General features: G+C 34.5%; 1 protein-coding gene across 1 annotated transcript in view; it reads left to right on the top strand.

The window, feature by feature from the left end:
* Positions 1 to 18,632, top strand: part of LOC126859263 (RNA binding protein fox-1 homolog 2) — a 250,378-nt gene that overhangs the window by 34,588 nt on the left and 197,158 nt on the right. Inside the window, exon 2 of the mRNA XM_050610362.1 lies at positions 10,085 to 10,128. The gene's annotated coding sequence lies outside the window, so the exon portion shown is untranslated. The remainder of the gene's footprint in view (positions 1 to 10,084; positions 10,129 to 18,632) is intronic.

Below are 18,632 nucleotides of genomic sequence, written 5' to 3'. Positions count from 1 at the left end.
CGTTGTTCAGAATGATAGGAAGACTTCATATATTCGAACGTCTTTGGTTCGCTAGAATAAATCGTTTTTTAACAGAAACAGTGAGGGAATGAGAGAGAAAGAGAAAGGGATACGGTAGCATCGATTTGGCTCTTCGCCAAAGGAGTGTACTTTAATATCGCGCGACACTGAACGCAGATCTATATGTGAACCAGGAAGAGGGAGGAGAGCATCAGGAATATGTTGTCGCTGTGATGGGAGAACTTCTCATAGGCATAGACCGCGAGCATATCCCGTTCAAATATTACGTTTGCTATCGGCGATGCGCATTGACACTTGTTCGATCAATCGATGAAGCTGTCGTCGACAAATCACGATTACTCGTAGAATATATTACTTGAAACGCGAGGATGTTGAAAACTGGAAGTGCCAGATGCATCGATACGCGACTATTTGCTTAAAACGATTTTCTATGACGTATTTTAGAAAAGTATTGAAAACAGAAATAATACATTCGAGGAATACAATATCTTAGTTGGAAAAGAAAAAAGGTTACTATAATATTTGTAGAATATTCCAAATAATTCCAAATATTCGAAAGAACTTGTAGAACTTTTTTAATCATATTTTTTTCATTTAAAAAGCTCGGTATTGATTTTGAAGCACGGCGTATTGATTTTACGATACCCTATATAGTCTAAATTAATTCTGGCACCGTACAAATTTATATTTCGTGTCGAGTCTTCGTGGGCTTTGTGTGATTGGATAATTTATTTAATTAATTCTAACTATTATTCAAAAACATGCGGCGAGAATTGTTGCAAGTAATCAAGTCACGTTGACGTGCACGCGATGTTGCAAGCAATAACAAGAGAATTGGGTTACGATATTAGTATGAAATAACATAGCGTCTATAATTTCGAATAGTTCCATCTTTCCGCTGTCCAGTTTTGGTTTCTCAATAAGACAAGCCCCATGTTATCGCACGTTCTCGATCAATATGCTAATAAAGAGAAGTAATCAATATTTTATGCTCATTTACGAGCGAGCGAACGAGTTTGTCGGTCGAACTTGCCAAGTCATTTAAAAATAAATGGAAACATAATTGGCGTGCTATCTCGCTGCAATAATTTAGGTAACGTCCTTATGTAGCACATTTCCATGTAGCAATGTTTCTATGTAACCGAGTTAAGAGTGTTATGTCGATGTGTAGAATACATTATCTCTTGAAGAGAACGTAATAATTATTTAATCTATTATAATGGTAATTGCGAATTATAGAGTCGAGAAATATGCGAATTTAAAGTAATGAGAACTAAATTTAAAAACTAAAGTGCTGAAATGTGTATATACTTGAGATTAGAAGAAATATGGATAAATTAGACTCTCTTTTTTACGCGCGAAAATTTATAAATTTCTGTTCAGTAAAATAACATAAAAAGAAAACATGAAAGAATATAAACAGTACATAGTTTTATATTTTATAAATATATCGAAGTTTCTTTAAAAACTAGTTATGTTACTAATTAGATATTTTTTTAAATTTATATATATATATATATATATACTTGCCGCAGTTTTATTTTAAAATAAAAAAATTTATTCTTGTATATGAAACTACTAACAATTTTTACTAAAAATTTTTTATAATATTTTGATAGTCGAACAATGATTGAATAAATAATGAATATTTGAATGAATAAAATAACTCGAAAATTAACGCTTATAATATTTACGCGTGCGCTTTATCGAAAGGGAAATTTACAATTGACAATGCGCATTTATCGCTTGAATTGTACTAATTACTTGCTACGTTAGTTCTGTCTTCTTAACTAGAAGTTTGCGTGCCACGTCTCTTCACTCGTGTAGTTTGGTTCGCAGCTTGCACTCGTGCACGACAAAAGTTGCAAGTTTCGCGCAAAGTTTCACCCTCCCGGCCCCGCAGGATACGCAACTTATATCCGCTAAATTTGCAACAATGTTCTTGAATTTCCGCGTATAGGCCTATATATCGCTTCACCGCAAGAGTTACGACGTGCTCGAAGGACGCCAGATTTATGGCAGGTCGAAGCAAGATTGTCGAGCTCTTCGTGCCGAGACAGCTCTTGGAGTTGCATTGATCTTAACTTCCCATGTATGTACATTCTATGTAAATACAAGCACTCTCTCGAGAGCTACTTGTCAAATGTTATCTACATAAGATAAACGGAGATGTATGGCAATAAAGAAAACGCTTTAGGAGTCCCGCTTAAAATGCAGATTTAAATGTAATAGTCATTTTAGACTTCTAAACATGTGCATCATGTTTATACAAATATATTTTATCTAATGGATATATCAAGTAATGGATAGATAACGTATTAGATTTTATTTAATCTTATCATCTCTCTTTTTATTGCACAATAATAATATAATTATTTAATTATAAAATATTTGTATAATTGAATAATTTATAAAAATTATTTCAATATTTTCTAGTTTATTTTACAGATATTTTTCATCTCTTTTAATATCCGTAAAGTTTGAATTATGATTTTCAGTACTTCTCGTTGAATCCTAAGAAATATATCTCGTGTTTCATGTATTTGAGTGTATTTATTTATGTTAGACAATTCCGAAACAGAAACGTTTCTATATTGGCGCGACAAATAAGCCTCCGAGTGTTAAATACGCAATCTTTCGTTTTCTTTACTGTTAACAGGCTATCATCTTCAATTCTCTGATCTCGGCGTGCTTCATTTCTCGAGTGCTTTCCAATTTTCCTTTTCTCGTGCTTGATTGAAGACTATTCTCTCTCTCTCACTCGCGTTCGGCGTCTCTTCGACCGTGTCGCGATCGATTAATCGAAGGAGCGGTGATAAAAGAGGACTCCAGATAGAGAGAAGCGGGACGGTCGCTTCTGGCTCGTTGCCAAAAACGAAAGTTTTGCGGTCACAGTGCACCACCGCGGAAATTTTCGAGACGCGAATCGTACCGCAACATCCAAACTTTTCGCATACCTTTGGGTGTCGTTAATTTCGGGAATTTCGTGACCACGCGCATCCTTCACAATTACATATTGCCGGTTTAATGGCGACCGGAACGAACGGGACATTTGCGGAAGCACAATTGAAAATTATTACGATAAGCTCTTCTCGAAGCATATTATTATAAACTGGCTTTAATCGCAATTTTCGAAGCATTTTTTACTTGAAGCGCAACACATTGTCGCAGATACGTAAATACATGACGTATGTGTTGATGTTTAACGTTTTACTCTCTTAAAATCACTGCTGTAATGACTATGCTGCTGAGAATTGTTTGTTTCGAGAATTATCTTGAATTGTGTGATTGTGATTCACGATTATCTTTATCGAAACAAAGCGAAATGTTCCTTAATATATTTTATATTAATGTATTGTCATTTACGAGGAATTAGGCAATTTTATGTGATGTGTATATATATATATATATATATATATATATATATATATATAAATTTAAATTTTAGAAAAATATATATATTCTTGATTGTGTATACTTAACCGCATTGTATATTAATATACAATGACATATTAACAATTACAAAATCGAAATCTGAAGACGTAAATATTTTATTTTAAGTTTTATGATGAAAAAAAAATTAATTAAGAGAAAATAAAATGTTAAATCTTAGGCTAGCAAGGAAATAAATGTTACGGTTTACATTTTTAATAGAAAAAAAAAATATAAGAGAAGATATATTAATATTATACTAGATTAAATAAGCATTAAATGTTTTACAATACATTATATGTTATATATATATATATATATATATATATATATATATATATATATATATATATATATATGTATATGTTAGTCGCATACATATGCTTAGTCTATGATAAAAAAAGGAACAATTGCATATTTCTTGATGTTACATTAATATAGAACAATCAAATGCAATATATAGTTTTGACGCATCTTAATTAATCACTCGAAATATTTACAAAATTGAGTAGTAGTTGAAGAAATATAAGAAATTCATTATATGTAGGAATATATTTACATTTACATTTTTTGATTATTTTTTACATTGATATTTTTTTTATAATTAAGGAAATGGATATATAAATAAACATAAAGCGGAAAGCATATGATTAAAGATCTCTGTAAAGTTTATATTCGGTTTTCAGTATTTTAATATGATTGAACTTTGGCTCTTTCTCAAAGAGTTTCAGAGTTCAAGCGATTAAATATAAAAAGAGAAACTAGAAGATATATGAAGTGCGAAACTTTATCATTTCTCAAAATAAAAAAAAAGTGATAATAACTTTTTCATTTCTAAATGAGGATCAATTTGAGTTATTAATATAACACAGTTTCGATAAAAAATTTCTCCAAGCACTTTAATTCATAAGAAAATGTCCGACTTTCGAAGAAGAATTTTATATCTCCACATCTACATCGACATTTTAAACGAATCAAACGCAACTCGCGAGAACTATCATCACCCTATCCGGGTTTGGGCTTCGGGCCACGAATTCCGCGCAACTGCAGCCGAATTTGCAGGTTCCATTATAAAGTTTCGTCCGCCTGTGCCATGTGACAACCAACAGGGCGACTTAATTCGCTCACTCGTCCACTTTCGCGGGCACTGTTGCGCGCCGAGCTCAATTTCACGGCGCGGCGAGCTATCGTCGCGGGGCGAAACAAAACGTGTGACCCAGTTAAATTTCCTGTCCTCGTGTTACCCCGGAGTCACGTGAGTGATGGTGCGCAGTAATAGTGCCTTTCAGACAAAATCTGAATAATGTTGAAAGCTTGAAAAAATATTTAAAATACGATGTAAAAATAAGAGACAAAGATACTTGATATAAACTCAAAAGTAAAGAAACATCAAATTTCAATTATTGGTAAATAAATTTTTAAATTTACACACACACACACACACACACATACATATATATATATATATATATATATACATATATATATATATATATATGAAATGCTTAATTAATTTTATGAAATTAAAAAAATTGCAAAGCTTTGACCGTAAAGTTCTTCTTAGGTATCACCACCGTAGTGGATGCGCGATTATTAAAGGTTGCCGACGGGTAGAAGGGAGAGTTGGAAATAACTAAAGAGTGCTCACTTGTGTCGGTGGAACGTTCCTTAATTAAGTTGTCCCGCTGCGGAACCGACTCGCCCTTGCCGTTTCTTCGTGGCCTTGATGCAAAATCGATGACATCGCGAACGGCTTTTCCTCCGAAAGTTTGCGATTACGAAGAACCGCTATCACTGACGTGACGTTAGTTCGATAAAAAGTTTGTCGGAGCAGATATTGAGGGATCAAATTGACACATCCGAACGAAAATATTCGGAATTCATATATTCAAGGTGGTTCTGTAATATACAGGATTCTGGTACGTGCTTCTCGGTATCTAAAGATTCTATCGCTGGCTTCTACTTTTCCTTAGTGAAAATTTTGTCGGGAAAAATTCTCTTTTTGTAATTTTTTAATATTCCATTTAAATAACTTTGTAACAAGTCTTGTAATATTAAAATATATTAAAATAAATTATTAAAATTTTTTTTTTAATTTATAAAAAATATGATGAGAGTTAACTTTGTAAAACAGTGTTTGCGTCTTGGACTTATCATATATTATATGTTACTAATATATAATTAATATATTATATACTATAATAGCCATATATATATATATATATATATATATATATATATATATATAACTCTAATTATATATAATTATTAATGTACAATAAATGTGATAAAATTTATAGATATCTAAAAATATTTTTCTAAATTTATATTTTTTTTTTATTCAAACATATATATAATATAATTTCAGCTACACAATATTTATTAAATATAAAGTTAAATATTACGCTACACTAGTACGACTCCATGCTCGTATAAAAAACCAGGTCTGTTCAATTGGGTAGCAAAAATTGAAATATAATTGTTATCAAAATTTAATTTTGTATCGTAATGTTTTAATTCAAAGTTGAAATATAATATTGATCTCGTCGCAAAAACTAATCTTTGTGCTGTTAGTATTTTTTTTTGTTCTTTAACATAAAAGTGCCGGTATTCTTGGTAATAAAATTTTCAATAATAACGGAATTCTTGTGGCATTCGTAATCCTTTGACGATCGATCTTTTCACCGGCGAAGGAGATAATACAGTTTTCTTAATTCCGCGAAGATTACTACTAGCCGGTGAGAGAGGGAGTCGAGAGGGATAGAATTAAGCAAATCGTGGAATGGAAATTATTCGAACGGCGGCAGCATCTGCTCCCAGTAGGTTAGACTGGGATGAAAATTCCGCAGTGGCAATAATTCGTGTCCGCACGGCGTCGGATGGCTTTTGCCGTCGGAGCCTTCGATAAAAATTCCGGGAAAGCCAGCATCAGGCAGTGGCAATTTCATTCCTGACACGGCGGTATATGTCGCACGTTTGACCTGTTAAACCTGCTGCCGTCCGGTAGACGGCGGAAAAATAAAATTATTTCCTCTTTGTTGCCGATGAAATACGGTGCTATTTTTTTTAGAAATAGCTAAATTGACGTGGCCTTGAAGCGAAGAAATTACTTGCGTTGTTGGTAAAGCTCGAAAAGACGTTTTCCTTGGCATCTGTATATAATGGTGACGTTTCTTTGAGTTCTTTGAGGAGAGACAGGTTTGCGCGAACGTTAAAACGACAAAAAGAGAAAAATTGATCTTCAATTTCCTATGACAAACGCTATATAGAAACATTGAGCGTTTGTCTGAACGAGTTGAAAGCGCGTATCAAGATTCTTGATTTGCTCTCACCTCTCTATCATCTTTATTTTGTCAATTATTATTTGATTCAAATCATATATTTTCAAGCCTTGTTATTACGTGCGAAATAAAAGGGCAGTTTTCGTTTCGTCGAAAAATCGCGCCGATAAATTGCGGCAACTCGTTCCGAAGCGGCGCCGTTATTCAAGCACGCCGGTTTTCGCCTGCAAATATATCGCGTTATCCCGGACGTCGCTTATATACTCGGCCATTTTTTTTCAGCGGCCAGTTTTCAGTTCTGGATCCCTCGTCTGACACTTTTAAGCCTAACAGGTGGCAGATTATCGAACCTTTCCGACAGAGGGAAAAATATGCTCGTTTGCCGCGGATTCGCCGTGTTTTTTCTTTTTCCTTTTTTTTTTTATTCTCGTTTCTCAATCCGTGTGTTCAGAATTTTCGTCCATTCTACATAGAAGTGCATGCGTTGTTTGCGAACCGTACGCATCCCGCATACCAAGTGACACCGGCAATTACGATGGCATCGTCGATAGCCGTGACTCGGATAAAAACTTTTCAATTACAAACTATGTTATTCTATCTTTTTTTTTTTTGTTTTCTTGGGAACAAGTTGTTGAAGATTTACTTAGAATGTCTCAGTTTTCACCGGTGTGAAGTTAGCACCGCATTTTCAAAAATCGAAAGTTTTATAGAGAGTTCTATTTTCAGTTTTCTCATTAGAAACTAGAGTAGGAATTATGTCATATGAGCTCATTTTAATGATTACACTAATACATACATTTTATTTGTTAACAATTATTCTCAATATATTAAAATTTTACAAGAACGGCGTATTTATTTTATGCTGAACATATATATTTAAACTGCTTAATGGAAAGACTTGTTGCGCGCGTCTTTTACGAGGCAGCGAAATTTCCTGTAAATATTTTTTTTATCGTTGCATAAATTTAATAATATTTAATCTGAAAAATCGATTATTATACATACATTCGCGTTTGCATAGTGTTCAAAATAGCAATATGAAATTACGAGCGATCGTCGCGTTCGTTCCGGTGTGTGTAAAGGCGTATGCATGCGGGTATTTTCGAGCTTTACACGGAAATGGAAATGCCTGTGCGATGCCACACGGGGCTGTTCCGCATGCGAAATATCCGAATTGAACGCGGACAGCCTCTCTCTTCTCCCATCCTCCATATCCAGCTGCGAAAAATCAATTTATTTTGTTGCAGAGTTCGATCTGCACGTTTTTCTCTTATGAAATTCCACCAGTCGTCGGCGAAAGATTTATACTATAGTACGAATCATCCGACGGTTTTGTCGTACAAATTGAGAGCCGATGCGTGACTAAATTCGAATGTAATCTGACGAATGGCGCTATTGCGCTAACGAGGACATCGACTGTCTTTGTAGATTTATTAACACGTTGTTTATTTTTGAATTTGGCAGAATAAAATACGACACAGAATATGCGCGAGGATTATATATTATGAAATTTGCCCAATTTAAAATAAAAATATTTTCTATAAACTAATTTTGAAATCTTAAAAATTTTTTTATATAATTTTATAATCTTATATATATATAATTTTTTTTATATATTGCAGAAAGAACACTTTATTTTACTTTTTATGCTCAAAACTTTTTGATATCTTTTAATTTGAGAATTTAAATTTTAAAATAATATAAATTAAATAATTTGGACAATATATATAATGCAATATATTCTATTGTTTCCTATATTCTTTAATTTATACATCGCTTGGGAATGGTATCTTCAAAACCGATGAAAATTTGTTGTCACTTGCAACGGCGTGCATCTGCATTTTCCATTTTACGGTGTTTTACCACCAAACTCTTGCGCGCGTACGCGACGCGCTTCCGGCTCTCCGGATTTAATAAATGATGTCACATGGGGAACCAACAGGAATTAACTGAAACGAAATACAACGAAAAAGGATTAACGACGGAACAAAACCGTGGTAATCCTGAATCCTCTAGCGCGTTACCGGATTGGTCATAGAAATTTATTTTCCCGTTTCCTCCGGGATGATTTCTCTTTCTTTTTCTCTCACGGTGAAATTTTTAGCTCCATTTCAGAAAAATGTTGTGCGCTTTATTGCCTTCGAGAACACGATAAACAAGATTTTATTCATAGCTTAGAAATAGTACACGTACCTCTCCGTGTTTGCAAAATATGAAGATGCGACGTTGCAACTTTGCTTATTAAAGATTATCAGATGACAGTTTCTTTAAAGATATATATATATCTATTTTTTATTTAATAAACAATAAAAGATAAAAATTATAATAATTAAAGTAGATAACGTTAACATAATGAAATATGTTAACTTTATCTACTTTAATTATTATCATAATTATTATAATTTTCATTTTGATTTTATGTAATTGTATGTTTTAAATGTACGATGTGACATGCAATAACTAATGAGAGGTGCGATATTATTAAAAGCAAAGTATTAGCTTTGAACTACTTGTTTTAGTTCAAAGCATGTAGTGTATTCGAAATGAAGTAGAACTGAATTGCGCCCTTTCAATAGCTCGAAGGCAGCGAGAGAATTTAATTTTAGCACTGGCTAGTTACACGAGAAACATGTCCTTCGCATTCCAGCACTCAATTAAACTGTTGCAACGTGTTCGAGGAAACTTTTCGTTTCGCGAGTACATCGAGTTTCGTTTCTCGTGCTCGTCCGCCATGAGACACGAAGATGTTCTTTGTACTAATGTACGTTCGTTGTCATGATAATTGGCTTAGCCGATATACGATAATCCGTGTTTGACAACAAGAGCCTGTACCATTACCACTTTTTATCATTTTATAACTTTGTTATCTCTCTCTCTTAATTGTAGATCTATATATTTGCTGCGATAAACGTACGTTCACGAAACCGTCAGTGATAAATTTGGATTCGATAATCAACACGCGTTCAGAAGATAAATTGTAACGTGTTGTGATAGCATCGTAAATAAATAAATATGAAATAAATTAAAAGAGAGTAGAGAGAGAAAAAAGAACAGATAGAAAATTTCCTTTATTTATAATAAATTAATATTGTACAATTTTATGGAATTCTCTTTTTTAGTTATTTTTTTAGAAATGTTTTTCTGTTACAGAATATATCTAGTTTCTCAATTATGGATCTGTTTATTGTCTGAATACAGCGCTTTATTACATTCCATGGTACACTATTATATTGTAGCTTTTAGGAAACAGTAGCTAATTATTCGCTCAGCTGAAGTCAAAGTTAGTTACAATTACGCGACCAACTCTGGCGGTACTAATAATAACAGCATACATCTGTATTGTGTTTCAGATTCGTGCCAACCTCGTCCAGTTTGACTTTCGTCCTCTCGTTAGGTGAGTGATGTTAACATTATTCGTGGAAACAGATTTGAGCGAAACATATCTCATAGTTTATAGGATAGATCTAGGTATTATACATAATTACATTTATTGTTGAAATTTCCATGATTTTTTTCGCGCAGATGTAGCTTTGCAAAATTAATCTCTATCGAAAAGATTTGGAAACTTGCTGAGAATTCATAGAATTTTATTTTAGGCGAGTCTCATTAAACAAGTAAATTTTCACGCGAAAATCTTTGAAACGGATTTCAGTGACAGAAAAACATGCATTTCGTGCAGAGGCAATGAGAGTTTGACGCGCGTTACGCAGAAAACAGCGAGAGAGAGCGAAGTCGTTAAAGGGAAATGTACAGCCGTCACTTCTTTTCATGGTGGAAAAACATAGCCTTCGTATACAAATGTACATGGTTAGTGAAAAAGAAGAAAAAAAAAAAATGAGAAATTCGAATTCAAAGCGAATGTTTACGATTGTGTATGTTGCACCATGTGCAATGATAAACTGGTAAGATAAGTTAATCGTTACAAATATAGAAAAGCATGTTCTAATCAACTAAAAAAATGATTCTGCATTTTTTAACTTTTACGTTAATTTATTATTTATTAAATTAACGAGTTTTCTTAATTTAATATTTAATGTGATCTAATCACACAAACAAATTTTTAAGAATTATTTTTTATGAAACGATAAAAATCATGGGTCATACTCAGAATGACAGCAAATGTTACAAGATATATTTTTGACTTGTTTGAAAGCTTCGTCATTATATTAATATTAAATTTGACGTTTTAATTTGTTTTGGCATAAAAATATCATGTTGCACTACTGCATTTGACATCGCGCGTTTTGTTGGCAAGCAGATTTTTTTCTCGCGCGACTTTGAAGCCAAATATAACGAACACGCAACTGTTTCGTAAAGGAGGTGTACTGCCGGTGTACAAAGAAAAGCGTCGACGAAACCGCTTCAACGAGACGGAGAAATCGCAAGTGCGTCGTTCAAGCTCTGTCGCGTATCAACACATGTGCGCGTTTCAGATAAAACCGCGGAGACGGAGAATGGGAGGGAAGGGAATAACAGCGTGGAGGAGGGGTAGCGCGAAAAACTGAGGGGTGGTAACTCGGTGGTGACGAATGGAAAATGCATTCAACCCTCTCGATTCACAGCCGGCCACGGCGGTAACATAGCACTTTTCATCCCGCGATCAATGCATGGCTGTTGCCGCGAAAGCTCGCGAAGGAGCAACGAGGAAGATCGGCCGAGAGCCTGAAAGAGAGAGAGAGAGAGAGAGAGAGAGAGAGAGAGAGAGTGAAGAAAGGTGGGTGGATGGGATGGACGTGCACCATCTTGCACTCCATTCCGCGGCACTTCTGCGTCGTCGCCTTCGCATCGTGCTCGACGCCTTTTCTTTCTTCGCCTTAACTCTCTTTGCTCGTTTTCTTTCTTTTCTACCATCGCGCGCACGTTCCTCTTTCCATCCTCGCTATCTCTCTCTCTCTCTCTCGCTCTCTCGCTCTCTCGCTCGATGGCAAGCCCTCGACGATGAATCCGAAAGTGTCGGGAGAGCCAGGACTCGAAATGTTACGACTGTGAGCTCACACGCATCGTCGATTACGAAGGAAAAATGAGATTCATCTCTTCCTGTAAAGAGAGTACAGTCCGAATAGCTGTTTTCTTGAAATGTCAACGTTTTGTTTCGTCGGAGAATGCTTTCGTTACGTAAGCCCCATCGCGTTCGTGCGATTCTACGAATCGTGCAACGGCCTTTGCATCCTCATCGTGATCGGTTTAATAAATAAAATTGCTCTTTGCATTACACGCGTCCGTTTCGTGACTTTTCGATGAAAGCACATGATCGTAATAAGCGATATATGTGCAAAGGAGATGGCGAGTGTCTGGGACAATTAATTTTTATTTATTACTGCTCGAACAATCTGGAAGAATGAAGTTGATTTTAAGTTTAGCTTCTTTAGGACTATCTTAATACGAGCCTCGAGGTTATTACGGTCATTGACACGAAAAGTGGTGTTCTATCTTATGAAATGTTTCGTTGTAATTACGAAGAAATGCTCGAAGCGATATTATTCTCTTTAAATGGAACAGCTTCCTATTTAATCTAAGTGCTCCGGCCTGCCTTACCTTGATGTCGCAATCATTAATACAAAAGGCGATTCTATAGCGTTTCTTATTACTCGACAATTCCACATTTCTGCGATAAATTATAACAGCTAGATTAAAATTTTATGCCACGGAAAATGTATGACTGCGTTTTAATTTTTTGTAAAAAAAAAATCAAAGTCATATTTATTAATTTATGTGCATTTTGCATTTACAATTTACATACAAGTCACGAACAGGGGGGGTTTTACCTGGAATAGCGCCATAAAGCGAAGTATGACATTTCCGTTAAATCGAGAATATGTTATCGAGTCGCGTCTGTTACTCACGTTACTTGCAAACTTCCCGCACTCCCTCGGGCGGTGTAAAGCTCCAGTTTAAGCGACGGATGTTCACGGAAACAAACCGTGTAACCGAGGCTTTATATGGGAATAGTAGTTGAGATCCTCTCAGCCATCGATCCGCTCCCAATGCACGAAATTAAGACGCCCGTGACGTTATAGACACGTGACTTCACTGTGCGTTGCATTGTCAGAATATTATAGTCGAAAGATCCGCAATGCAGAACTTCGCGCCACTTGGCTAAAAATGTTACACGGGCTGCTTTTACATGGGCAATAGAGAGAACAAATTACGTTTACAATTCGTTTTAATTTTTCCGTGAAATTTAAATTTAAAAGACCAAAAAAGCGTTCCATATTTTCGGTCCTTTCGATAACATAGACAAAGTTGGAAAATTTATTCTGTGTATACATGTATATCTCAAAAAATGCTACTTTTCTTATATTTGGATATCTTTTTATTCTGTATTTTTTACAAAATATTTGAATCTGAATCAACATTAAAACAAGAATGCATAAGAAATATTTTCTAAAAAGTATCGCCATAAATTTTAGTTGGATGCAAAATTTCTGCATTGAATTTTCAGAATTCTGTTATTATTTTATCAATTAATTATTAATTATTCTTTATTGATTTTTATGTTCGCTAATACATTTTTACCACACGCTATAAAAATATGGTGTATAAAATACATTCTTCTAAAATATTAGGGAAAAAATACATTTATAAAGCCGGTAAAAGTATCGTAAAAGTAGTCGATCGATATTTCAACGTAGAAGAAATGCGGTTCTACCATTGAAACTTTCTCGCGTAGAAAGAACGAGGAGGAATCGGCGAGTCGCGAATGGGGAATAGCGTGTCCGATTCTATGGAGTCTTCTTTCAGCGTCCGCAGGCTAGGTGCGTGCCGGTCGACGCTAATCATTATTCTCGTGGAATAAACGAGCCTCTCTGTCGTTACAGCGGCTCGTTGAACCGACAGAATAATATCTCTCACGGCGCTCGGTGAATTTAGTCTGCGCCCGTGATCGTCATTTTGGAAATTATATTATACACTATTGTATATACAACGGTCAATTCGTGCTAATTGCTTCGCGAAAATGCGACAGAAAATACAGGATACAAATGCTAATTAGACGTGATTCTAATTAGCATTTCAGGCGGATACGCGATCGCGGAGAGAGTGTCTCAACATTAAAAAGATAACTGCGCTATATTTCTTTATAAACACGATAATGTAAGTTATAAAAACGTATTTTTTATCGATGTTTTCTGTCCTGCGTTTTTACTGTATACGCCATATACGTTATCAGAATAAACGGGCAAAGCTGGAAAAATAAGTCTCTTAAAAAAAAAAAGAATAAAAGCTTATGTTGCAGATGCGCAAGGAAAATAATCTATGTACGTCGCGATAGTTATGCCGTATTATTCCATCCATCGTCATTTCGTCGGCAAAATACTTAGCATGACGAATTCATTGGTATGCAAGCGGAAGTACGTGGCGTGTCCGGGATAGAAAGACGAATGGAATGGAATGAAATGGCATGGCCTGGCGAAAACTTTGAGCGAGATCGCGCCGGAGACTCGCGCGAGAGAAACTTTATGAGAGAACGAACTCGTTTAAGGGTTTTTCATCTCCGGGGAGAGATAGATATCCGCTACCTGTGCTACCGGGTGGCGTAGAATCGAGTTTTTGCTCTTAAACTTTAAGCGAAACAATTTCGTTCGGCCGGTTCAATTCGCGACGTTTGCGTTGCGTCAGCGTCTCTACCGGCAAGAATACATATTTTCCGCCTCGGAGCCTGTGCGCCGCTGGTCTAAGAAAAACCGTGGGAAACTTTTTGACGTTGTAAAACGATGTACGCGGCACGCGATACCGGCGATGAATTACTTCTTCGAAACGTTGCAGTTAGACGGGAGTTTATGTAGAAATCATTGAAATTCTGAGTTTCATATACTTAAGATATTCCGTAAATTAATTTTATTGGATCATATATACATATACATACCTACCAGTATTTAATACTTGTACTATTTGTAATATAAAAAGAGAAATGTTTATCGACTCTCTTTCTTTCCCTTTTTCAAAGTTATTCATGACATAGAATAGGAGGAGACATTTTCTTTATGCTTTTTATTTACCTTTTAGCATTTTTGCTAATGGCTTCAAAAATTATTTTTTCTAGGCTTATCGCCTTCGCTTTTTTCCATTTTGATTTATTTTACGAGCAATGATTAGATAGAACAATATAAAATTATGCGAAAATTATTTTAGTTAATTGGATAACTCTTATTTACGTTTAATTTGCGTATGATAAATAGTAAGTAGTAATATAAATATTTGATTTAAAAAAAAATAAGAGTATGAATATTTAATTTCTTAACAAGTTCTGTTCTTTAGCTTTCTATCTCTTGTTTTCTGTTTTTAAAAAAATTTTCTCGTAAGATGAGAGTTGCATCGAGCGTATTATCGAAGATAACAGCATGCTGCAAAAGGCACTGCAACATGCTTTATTCTTTCCAGTGAAAAATTTCCGTCTTGTTTCTTCGAAGTAGAATTTTTAACGAAGTATTTAAAATAGCGTTTCTCTTTTCAAGCAAGGCTATACTGCAAGAGTAACATCTCATGATGAAAGCATTATCATATCCATTATTTTATATAAGAATGGATAATCAGCTTCTCATTCTTATAGAATAATTGAAGAGTTCTCTCGATGAATGAAATGAGTGTAGCTACAAAAAATTTCCATTTTATCATACAAGGCAAAATATAAAATAGATAAAATAAAAAAGAAGTGTGCTAATATTTTTATAATATGCATTTATGTTGCAAAGCAAACACAAATAATTAGAGAAAAAAAGAAAGAATTATTTTTTAGAAAATGTTGGTCAAATTGAATAAAGAGTTCGCATATATATGCAGGATTATGTTATAAATCTACACAATTTATGTTAATGCTTTTTAAAAGAGATTAACTATAAATCGCTATATTTAATCTTTTAAAACTCCGGTAATATGCAAAGAGAGAACGATAATCGTGTATTAACGTCGCTAATCTAATAATAATATCGAAATTGCTACCCCGTACGTGCTTGCAACTGTGTTTACGTGACGTATAATTTCGGAAAACAGTATTGTCGCATGCCGCTAATCAACTTCGTAAGTTACCGTACCGAGACTCGTCACATATACATACACACATACGCACACACATACCCGCGTGCCTTGTACCTCTGCGCGTTTTCGCGAAATTTTCTACTTTGCCGTTTGACACGCTAACTTTTATCATTCTAATCATCTAGGAGAGTTTACGTTCGAGATCGCTCTCGGGGTTTAATGACGCATTCGCTCAACCATCGAATTAACATTTTTATGACACATTTTGTATTAAAGGCGGACAATTTATTTCTTTCATTCGTCACTTGTTGCTCCTTCAAAAGCAATAAATCCGGAAAAAGACGAATAAACGATGTTTTCTTTCCTAGAAATAATCTATAATTTTATTTTATCACAAATACATATTATAACTATTTAATTATTGCATTTATCATAAATTTTCACATAGCTATAGACAAACATTTTGGAAATAATTTTGGATGATCAATTTCAAGAGCTTGTCATTTAGCAGTTAAATGACCGTATTGATTTTCAAATTCTTAATTTGCTTTTATTTCATAAATAGCATTTGTTTTTATTTTATAAACAGCATTCACTAGTTGTCGACGTGAGTGCTCTCATTCAGAATTGCGGCATTTTATCCGGACTATCTTTTATAATGGTTTCATTGCTCTCTGCTGCAGCGCAGATTGCAAATCGATTATTGTTTTCAATAGTAGTAGCAATCTTTTCTTTCTGTCTGACTAGTTTTCAAAGTGCATGTCCTTTTTATGTATACACGTATATCCCGCACGTGCATTATAAATTAGATTTAAAATTCGCCGTAAATCCACTACTCTCCCAATAACTCAATTTCGCAACGGCTGCAAGCGATGTTCTCCAAGTAATTCGATCCATCTTCTCTAGATCCGCAGCAATCTCTATTAGCCGCAGGACAATAATAATCGTCCTACACCGACAGCACAGCTAATTACGTGATTACTAATTGGCATGGCATCCTGTGAGCGAGCCTGCTGTCTCTTGGTCGGACAAATACATTGATTCGTGTAAATACATCTTACAACGCGTTTGCACACATATGTGCTGTTTTACGAACACGAGCACACCCATGTAGTGTATATATCGATTACGCGCGTTTCGTTTCGTGCAGAATTAATGCGCGGATATATGAGTGCCCGCTATCGGGACTTATTAATTTCGCGAGGCCCCGCGGGTGACAAATTTCGCTGGTTTTCTCTGATTTGAGCGCCATTTGCGCCGATTATGCGGCGGATTTAAATTAATGAACGCGACCACTGCAATCCATTGTTATGATATCGCGATGCGTTTGTTCCTTTTCGTGGAGAGTCGCGAGATCTTTAGATTTGCGCATGAATGTAAGCGACGCGCGCGCAGTTTTAATACTGTTTTTAATATCTCATCAAGCGCGTTCGATATATTTTAATAATGCAAAAGCGATTATGCGCAATATATTCATATCATTAAATATTAATGAAATATAAATAAATAATTATTAGACTTATATTTAAATGATGCAAATTGTTTTTTCTTATGATTTAAAAAATTTTTCATTATATAATAGATTACTATATCAGATCTGTACGTGTGTGTAGAGAGAATAATTAAAATTTATTATTACAAATTTTTAATTATATATACATATATAAAATATATAATATAAAGTTCTCTATTTATCTTATATTATGTGGAAAATGGAAATTGTTGTTCATACGGAGAATACTGATTATTGATGTAATTTATCAGTCTTTGTAGTCTTTCCTGTCGAGATATAGCCTTTGAAAAGCAACACGGAAAGCGCATAAATATGCACGCGACAACTCTTCACAATTGTCTACGATATCACTGCCAATTACACGATACTGAATTAATGATATTTTCGCTGCTCATTCGACGGGTGGTATCTGCCTTCAAATGGACACTTTTATAAACGCGCATGATCGATTATACCTCCCAACAGTTGGCGTATCAATGACGCATTACAGAGACACTGCACTTTGCAATCTGTTGACGTGAATTATCGTGGAAACAATCGACGTTTGCACAAATACTAACATTTCGTATATGCGTTATTGATTTATCCAAGCTCCTACGTTACGCGGCGTCGTCACATTTTACGCAGAAACGAGTATTTGATCAATTGTATATTAATGCGAATAAATAGTGTTGAAATATAGAAAATGTACCGGCTTTCCAATAATTCGCAATAAATCATTTTTTGTTTTGTAATGTTTTAAAAGGAAAAAAGCTGCGGCAAACAAAATGTACACATCCATCTAGATCTAGATAGTAGAAATTACTCGATAATGGAAATTTAAAAGGCCGAAATATCTATAGATCATCTATTTGTTTCTCGATACTATCGCTATTCGTAAATCAAGAACACTGCTCCAACCATTAAAAAGTTTTGCGAGTATGAAGAAAATTTTATGTTGCGATACAATTAATATTTTCTTATTTATAAATTATTTACTTGATGAATTAATGATTGACAATTTAAGATAAACTAGATTTTCTTTTGAAAAGTAAGATTTTTTTATTCTAGTTTGCGCAAAATTATTTAATTTTTTTTTATTAATAATTTTATACATATTATTTATTTTTATAATACGATAAATGTTTTGTGGCGGACAGACAGAAAGATTCATTACTTTGTTTCTTCGTAGTCATTTAGTCACATTGTTTATAGAACACATGATAATTTTAATTTATACAAAATCTAAGGAATTCGATAACGGATGTGGACGATTGAGCGGATAATTCGTGCATTAGCATTGTTTGCAGCCGCGATTTTATAGCGCGCCGCGTGATTTTCTCGTCATGCAGATACACGACATACACGCATGAATGTATCGCGACGCATCTCGTTGCAATAATAATATATAATTATCGTGTCCGAATGTCCAC

This window comes from Cataglyphis hispanica, chromosome 3 (assembly GCF_021464435.1).
Source record: "Cataglyphis hispanica isolate Lineage 1 chromosome 3, ULB_Chis1_1.0, whole genome shotgun sequence".
NCBI classification, from domain to species: domain Eukaryota; kingdom Metazoa; phylum Arthropoda; class Insecta; order Hymenoptera; family Formicidae; genus Cataglyphis; species Cataglyphis hispanica.
This window is presented reverse-complemented; position numbering and strand designations above follow the sequence as displayed.